The sequence below is a fragment of the Pristiophorus japonicus genome, chromosome 23, assembly GCF_044704955.1.
Source record: "Pristiophorus japonicus isolate sPriJap1 chromosome 23, sPriJap1.hap1, whole genome shotgun sequence".
NCBI lineage: Eukaryota > Metazoa > Chordata > Chondrichthyes > Pristiophoridae > Pristiophorus > Pristiophorus japonicus.
The window spans coordinates 49,484,218-49,492,757 of record NC_091999.1 but is presented as its reverse complement, the minus strand read 5'-3'; the positions used below and the strand labels follow the sequence as shown (position 1 = coordinate 49,492,757).

The following is an 8,540-nucleotide window of genomic DNA, read 5'->3' as shown; positions in this document are numbered from 1 at the left end:
TAACAAGAGGAAAATATTACATAAACTAATCAAAGCGAAAATGGATAAAATGCCGGCATCGGACAAATTATATCGAGGGAAGAGATAGCAGAAGCATTAATAAACATATTTAATATTTCGTTAGAATAAAGTGCAGTGCCGGAGGATTGGCAGATACCTAATGTAATTCCTAATTTTAAGAAGTGAGGTAGAACGTGTCTGAGGAACTATAGTCCGGTCAACTTAACATCGTTGGGAGGAAAAATAATGGATTCCCTACTAAAGGAGAAAGTGGAAGAACAACTAGAAACCAAAAATGAATAGTCAGCATGGATTATAAAAGGGAAAGTCTTGAATTGACCAAATTCTTTGAATTTTTCGAAGAAGTAACAGATAGCGTTAACTAACGTAATGTAGTAGATGTAATTTATCTAGATTTACAAAGGCCTTCGATAAGATACCCCATATTAGACTGAAAGGGCAGATCACAAATTTTAATTCAAATTAATAATAATAATTGTGATGTTTTAAAATGGAGTTAGCAGATTTTTAAAATAGATCCCACAGCCTGTTTTTCAGTCTGTGGGAAGCATGTGTGGGATGTCTTCCGCAGAGGATCAGATGTTCCAATTCATAGACCAAAGGCCTTGGGAGCTGGGCACAGACACAGATAACGTAGAATTTGAATTCTGTAATAAGATACAAGTTAAATAAAAAGAATCATAACAACATGTATCCTGAATTACTAATTAAACATATAGAGGCCAGATTGGAGGAAGCAACCTACCAGATAATCATGTAATAATCAACCAGCACATATTAATTGTAACTTGCGTAATTAAGTAAGACTATAATCTGAAACTGTATAAAATAAGATGTCTCTGGCAGTTTCTCTGAGCATTCATTCAAGGGTAGCACACCTGCCAGCTTGTATCTTTTATTAATAAAAACTGCATTTACTTTAAGGCTAACGGACTCCGAGTGGTGGTTTGAAGTTAACTCTAACCATGTGGTGCAGTCAGCAGGATCTACTGGACGGGCAGATTAGACTCAAAAATCCAAACCAACCAAATAACGAGTGAGTAGAGAATTACCTTGAGAAATTCTCCTCGCAAAGTAACCAGAGATCCAACGAATCTGAGGTAGAGTCCATGCAGCCAGTAAATCCAGTTGAGGGGCGCGTCAGGACACTGTAAATAAATACTGTAAGTGTCGGTACAATAAGTACATATACAGGAAAAAAGCCTCAGTGTAAATAGTCCCGCATAAGTAAAAGCAGAAAAACAGCACTTGGTAAAAAGCCTTGGTTTAAAAAGTTCTGCTTAAGTAAAGATGGTAAAACAGGAACTGGGGAAAAAGCCCCAATGTATGAAATGGCAAAGGAATCTGCCAAGGCCCTTGAAGGGCTGAGGTATAAACTACCAGAAGAGTTTCTGAGAGATAAATCTAAAAAAGGTCATGAAGATGGTTAAGGCAGGATATTATGAAGGGAAAAAGATATTTTTAACAGCCGGAAAGATGAATAGAAAGATACCCGAAGGTGAGATGGACAGAGAAAGTGGGAAAAGACAACAGGATGTAAGTATTAAAATAGATATCGATGACAGAAGGAAATGGACAGAGGAATTTGGCCCAAATTTGTATACCCCACTAACAGGGTTATGATTAGGACCTGAGGAAAATAAAGTATTGATTGGGGGCCAGAAGGCTCGCTTAGTAGATATTTTTCGGAAGTCCATAACAAAAACTGTTAGTGACTTTCTTAAGTGAAGTATGGATACAAAAATAGAGCCGGCCAAACAATAAGCTTTCTTGAATGAAGAGAGATTTTTGTGAATGTCTGTCTTTGAATGAAAGTGCTTGTGTGATTTTGGATTTCAGAATATTTGAGGTGGGAATTAATGAATGTTTCAGGTGTCTGAAAGCCTGCTTCAGAAAGTGGAGGAGCTGTCTGTTGTTATGGCCCCACCCACTTTTTCAGACAGAGTGAATTTGTTTTAACCCTTTGCAGTGTTGTCCTGTGTCAAGGAAGTTTTAAGAAAGTGTGAACGTAGAATTGAATTACATTTTAATTTAGAAACCCAGGTGTGGATTTATTCAGATGATATGTTATGGAGCTAGCAAATGCACAAAGGATAGGTTTGTTGAGCAAAAGATAAAAAATGTGTGGTCCCGATGGTTTTAAAAAAAAATTTCGACACGCTCACTTGTCAAAAGAAAACATGTCATCATTGATTACATTTGTTTGAAAGACAATACATTTAGTCTAGGAATGAGATAAAGAACGGAGAAGGGAAATTGTAATGCCTTAAAAAAAGAATCCTGCATGGGTGTCTCAAGGCTGCGGGCTTGGGAAATACGCCCCCATATTTCTTTGTGTAAAATCTTGATGCGAAAGCTTCGAGCTCAGTAAAAAGATTTTTAAATAAAAGATTGGCAGATTTGAATTGGGATTTTGAGATATTTCTGGTGATTCTCCTTGATAAACATTTTGGTTGTATTGGAAAATCTTGGGTTTGGAAGACTTTTAATAAAAGTAAACATACTGCGTCAGAAGCTGAAGCTTAAAAAGATTAAATTTATGAGATACTGTATCACAAAATTGAAGTTACAGCGCAAAAGATTAGAGTTTTTGATGTTCAGCTTCTAAAACAGAAGTTAGGCACATAATTATAAAACAAGTACTTTGCATTCTGTGATCTGTGAATCACTATAAAGCATAAATGATAAGTCCGATTAAAAACCAGTATGACCATATTTGACATTTCATAATCCAACAATAAATACAAATACTACAAAAGGGGAGCAGAAATCAGGATGGGAGCAATGAAGAGTTAATTTAGTTGTGAATATTTCAAATACCACTGTTTAAGAAAATACACAACAAAATTAAATACATTTAACATAAAAAGTTAAATCTGATCTCTTAAAAAAAAAACTATAATGTTTGGAAACAATATAGAAATACCTTCAGGGATCACGTCAAACTCCTGGGCAAGTGGGGAGCTATCTGCGAAAGTGTAAAAGGAATTTTGAAAAAAAATATATGTTAAAACGGCAGGCTTTAGCAGTTTAGAACAAAGGAAAATATAAGTTGAACTTGTGACTTCAGATATAGTGATTGAAGAACCACAGAAAGAGAGATGTAAAGGCTTTGAAACTGGAACATATGAGATCACGGAAAGCAGCTATCAAAGCCTCCATGCTAGACTCTGTTCTCGTTATGGAAAAAACATTTGAGATAACGGAAAGCAGGATTTAAAGTAAATCCCAAAAAGACACAAATCGGACAAGCTGTGGTACAGTACCTGGGACACGAAATATCCCAAGGAACTCGGACCATGTCCAATGACAGGAAGGAGGACATTAGGATTATGCCCCGACCAAAACCAGTCTGAGGGGTTTGTAAGGTACTGGGGTTCCTTAGCTATTGCAGGAATTTTGTGCCTAACCAAAGCAATTGCAGAACCAATACAGTGGCTAGTAAAAGGAAAATCCGGTTGAAATGGAAATGGTAAGACTCTAACTAAAACCTGGAATATCCAGGATGTGTTTTATCAACAGAATATAAACGTGATTATCACCGTCCTTCAGATTGTACAAGGACAAGCTACAAGGCCGCCCCGAGGGGGCCCAGAAGCATTTAACCACAGCGGAGGGTACAACTTCTACGTAAAGCAGCCTCTAGAGGGCGGCATCTAAGTGTCAGGAGCGTTTATCTTGAAGCCATAAGTTAAGTGTGTAAAAAGTGTTACCTGAATATTGTAAACCAGGGGAATTAACCTTGGGAAATTGCGTGGTAGTTAAACCTGGAACAGAAGTAATGTTGTTATTTGACAATGTGCAGCATGAAATGTTACCTGTCAGCATAAATTAATCAGCCCTATACCAGCCAGAAAAAATTAGCCACAAGACTAAAGCGTTGTAAATACGATTGCTAGACACAATCCTGAGAATAGCTAGTGACACATCAGGAGGAAGGGAGTAAGACAAGAAGCTGAGACACAAAGAAGGAAGACAGAGGAGATTTACAGCGAATGACGTATTAACTTTACAGGGACATTTCTAGTAGATGCACCAGATATACAGGCGATCCAAGCACGTGCAGATGGTTTGAGGGGAACAATGGAGGTACTAATCAGGAAACAGGCCAGGATTGGGATAGAATCTTCAGAGTTAGGATCTAAAACAACCCAAAAAAATGCTAGAGGGTGTATCCGTATTGGAAGGCCATGCACGAACAATTAACGAGCAAAATAAGCAGGAATTGAGAGGACGATGCCGAGGACAGGAAAAGAGACACATGTCATGCCTATGGGAGATGGATGATTGGTCAGGTGAGACACAATATGGATCAGATACAAACCGGGCGAGTTACAGGTTCAATAAATAGCACCCAGTTGAAAGAAATGGCACAGCACACTGTGCCATTAGATGCATGCACCCTGAAACATAGAAACATAGAAACAGAAAAAGGTTTCAGGAATAGGCCATTCGCCCCTTCGAGCCTGCACCAACATTCAATAAGATCATAGCTGATCATTCACCTCAGTACCCCTTTCCTGCTTTCGCTCCATACTCCTTGATCCCTTTACCTTAAGGGCCATATCCAACTCCCTCTTGAATATATCTGATGAACTGGCATCAACAACGTTCTGCGGAAGAGAATTCCACAGGTTAACAACTCTCTGAGTGAAGAAGTTTCTCCTCATCTCGGTCCTAAATGGCTTATCCCTTGTCCTTAGACTGTGACCACTTGTTCTGGACTTCCCCAACATCGGGACCGTTCTTCCTGCATCTAACTTGCCCAGTCCCATCAGAATTTTATGTTTCTGAGGTCCCCTCTCATTCTTCTAAACTCCAGTAAATACAGACGCAGTCGATCCTATCTCTCCTCATATGTCAGTCCTGCCATCCCGAAAATCAGTCTGGTGAACCTTCGCTGCACTCCCTCAATAGCAAGAACGTCCTTCCTCAGATTAGAACAAAACTGAATACAGTATTCCAGGTGGGGCTTCACCAAGGCCCTGTACAGCTGCAGCAAAACCGCCCTGCTGCTATATTCAAATCCCAAAGATATGGGTCCAACATGCTATTTGCCTTATTTTTGTCTGCTGCACCTGCATGCCAACCTTCAATGACTGATGTACCACGACACCAGGATCTCTTTGCACTTCCTCTTTTCCGAATCTGCCGCCATTCACTTAATATTCTGCTTTTGTGTTTCTGCCACCAAAGTGCATAACCTCACATTTATCGTTATTACACGACATCTGCCACGCAATTGCCCACTCACCTAACCTGTCCAAGTCACCCTACAGCCTCTTAGCATCCTCCTCACATATCACACCGCCATCCAGCATAATGTCATCTGCAAAATTGGAGATATTATACAAAATTCTTTCATCTTATTCATTGATGTATATTGTAAATTGCTGGGGTCCCAGCACTGAGCCCTGCGGCACCCAACTAGCTACTGCCTGCCATTGTGAAATGGACCCGTTAATCCCGACTCTGTCAACCAGTTCTCTATCCACATCAATACATTACCTCCAATGCCATGTGCTTTAATTTTGCACACCAACCTCTTGTGTGGGACCTTGTCAAAAGTCTTTTGTAAGTCCCACTACACCAAATCCACTGGTTCTCCCTTGTCCGCTCTACTAGTTACATCCTCACAAAATTCTAAAAGATTTGTCAAGCATGATTTCCCTTTCATAAATCCATGCTGATTTGGACCGATCCTGATAGTGCTTTACAAATGTGCTGCTATTTCATCTTTAATAATTGATTCCAACATTTTCCCCACCACTGTTGTCAGGGTAACTGGTCTGTAATTACCCGTTTTCTCTCTCCCTCCTTTTTCAAAATGTGGTGTTACATTCGCTACCCTCCAGTCCATACGAACTGATCTAGAGTCGATGGACTGTTAGAAAATGATCACCAATGCATCCACTATTTCTAGGGCCACTTCCTTAAGTATTCTGGGATGCAGACCATCAGGCCCCGGGGATTTATCGGCCTTTAGTCCCATCAATGTTCCGAACATAATTTCCCACAAATAAGGATTTCCTTCAGTTCCTGCTTCTCACTAGCCCCTCGGTCACGTACTATTTCCATAAGGTTATGCGTGTCTTCCTTCGTGAATGCAGAACCAAAGTATTTGTTCAACTGGTCTACCATTTCTTTGTTCCCCATTATAAATTCACCTGAATCTGACTGCAAGGGACCTAGTTTGCCCTCATTAATTTTTTTCTCTTCACATATCTATAGAAGTTTTTATGTTCCCAGCAAGCTTCCTCTCATACTCTATTTTCCCCCTCCGAATTAAACCCTTTGTCCTCCTCTGCTGAATTCTAAATTTCTCCCCATCCTCAGGTTGATGCTTTTTCTGACCAATTTATATGCCTCTTCCTTGGATTACACACTATCCTTAATTTCCCTTGTTAGCCACGGTTGAGCAACATTCCCATTTTATTTTTTTACTCCTGACAGGGATGTCCAATTGTTCAAGTTCATCCATGTGATTTTAAATGTTTTCCATTGCCTATCTGCCGTCAACCCTTTAAGTATAATTTCCCAGTCTATTCTAGCCAATTCATGTCTCATACCATCGAAGTTACCTTTCCTTAAGTTCAGGACCCCAGTCTCAGAATTAATTGTTTCACTCTCCACCTGAACAAATATTTCTACCTTATTATGGTTACTCTTCCCCAAGGGGCCTCACACAACAAGATTGCTAATTAGTCCTTTCTCATTACACATCAACCAGTCTAGGATGGCCAGCCCTCTAGATGGTTCCTCGACATATTGGTCAAGTAAACCATCCCGAATACACTCCAGCAAATCCTCCTGTATCGTATTGCTGCCAGTTTGGTTAGTCCAATCTATATGTAGATTAAAGTCGCCCATGATAACTTCTGTACCTATATTGCACACATCCCTACTTTCTTGTTTGATGCTGTCCCCAAACTCACTACTATTGTTTGGGGATACACAACTCCCACGAGCGTTTTCTTCCCTTTGATATTCCGCAGCTCCACCCACACAGAATCCACGCGAATGTCCTTCCTTACTATTGCGTTAATTTCCTCTTCAACCAGCCATGGCACCCCACCTCCTTTTCCTTTCTCTCTATCCTTCCTGATTGGTGAATATCGCTGGATGTTGCGTTCCCAGCCTTCGTCACCCTGCAGCAATTTCTCCGTGATGCCAATTACATCATATTCATTAATTGCTGCCTGTGCAGTTAATTTGTCCACCTCATTACGAATACTCCTCACATTGAGGCACAGTGCCTTCAGGCTTGTTATCTTAACACACCTTGTCCCTTTAGAATTTGGCTGCAATGTGGCCCTTTTTGATTTTTGCCTTGGGTTTCTCTGCCCTCCACCTTTACTTTTCAGCCCCCATTTTACTTCCCTCTGTCTCCCTGCATAGGTTCCCATCCCACTGCCATATTAGTTTAACCCCTCCCCAACAACACGAGCAAACTCTCCCCCGTGGACATTGGTTCTGCCCAGGTGCAGAGCGTCTGGTTTGCTCTGGTCCCAGCTCCCCCTGTACCGGTTCCAATGTCCCAGAAAATTTAATCCCTCCATTCTGCACCACACATTCATCTGAGCTATCCTGCGATTCCTACTCTGACTAGCAGGTGTCAGTGGTAGCTATCCTGAAATTGCTACCTTTGAGGTCCTATTTGTTAATTTAGCTCCCAGCTCCCGAAATTCAGCTTGTAATTCCTCAGACAGAGTGAGTCAGACTCAAACACAAACACAAAAAGAGCTCTCTTGAGACAGAGAGAGAGAAGAATAGAAACATTGCATAATCCCATGTCTTTGTCAGTTGAGAATGTTATAAAGTTATCGACATGTACAGATTCAAAAAAATACATGCGGGTATAACTGAGCAGGATGGGAGGAAATCGGTTTGATTTACCAGGAGTGGGGTTCGAACCCACGAAGCTATACATCCATTGGATTTTACGTCCAACGCCAAAACCACTCGGCCATCCTGGTTTTGACAGTGTTCGGATTTTGTCTCTGTGAGAATATGGGCTGCAGCTCCACTCTCACAGACAGGTTTTCAATGAGCTTTTTCAAATATGTATCGTAATATTGACACAGGGGCAACTCTCCTATTCTTTTTCGAGTAATGCTCTGGAAACTTTCACATCCACCCGAGGGTGCAGAAGGAGCTTCAATTTAACATTTCATCCGAAAGTCAACAGCTTCAACAATGCAAAATTCCCCAAGTACTGCATTTGAGTGTCAGCCAAGATTATATGCTCAAGTTTCAGGAGTCGGACTTACACAAACAACCTCCTGATTCAGTCGAGAATGCTGCCACTGAACCAAAGCCGATACCAAAGCTCACATACGTATTACTTTCCCTAAGTCTTTTTATAAAGTTCCAGGACATATAGAAGTAATATTCAACATTTTGAAAAAGCTCCATCCTCGTCGGGGAATTGAACCACGACCTCGCGCATGACAGGGAGGGATACTAACTCCTACACGAACGAGGAACTGACGGGTATTTGTTTTGTCAGAGCAGGAATC

The 8,540-nt window shown here is 40.7% G+C and overlaps 1 non-coding gene across 1 annotated transcript; it reads right to left on the bottom strand.

Moving 5' to 3' along the window:
• Nucleotides 1-7,914: 7,914 nt before the first annotated feature.
• trnal-uaa (transfer RNA leucine (anticodon UAA)) lies at nucleotides 7,915-7,997 on the bottom strand. The gene has a single exon. It is a non-coding gene; the product is annotated as a tRNA-Leu (tRNA).
• Between the last annotated feature and the right edge of the window lie 543 nt (nucleotides 7,998-8,540).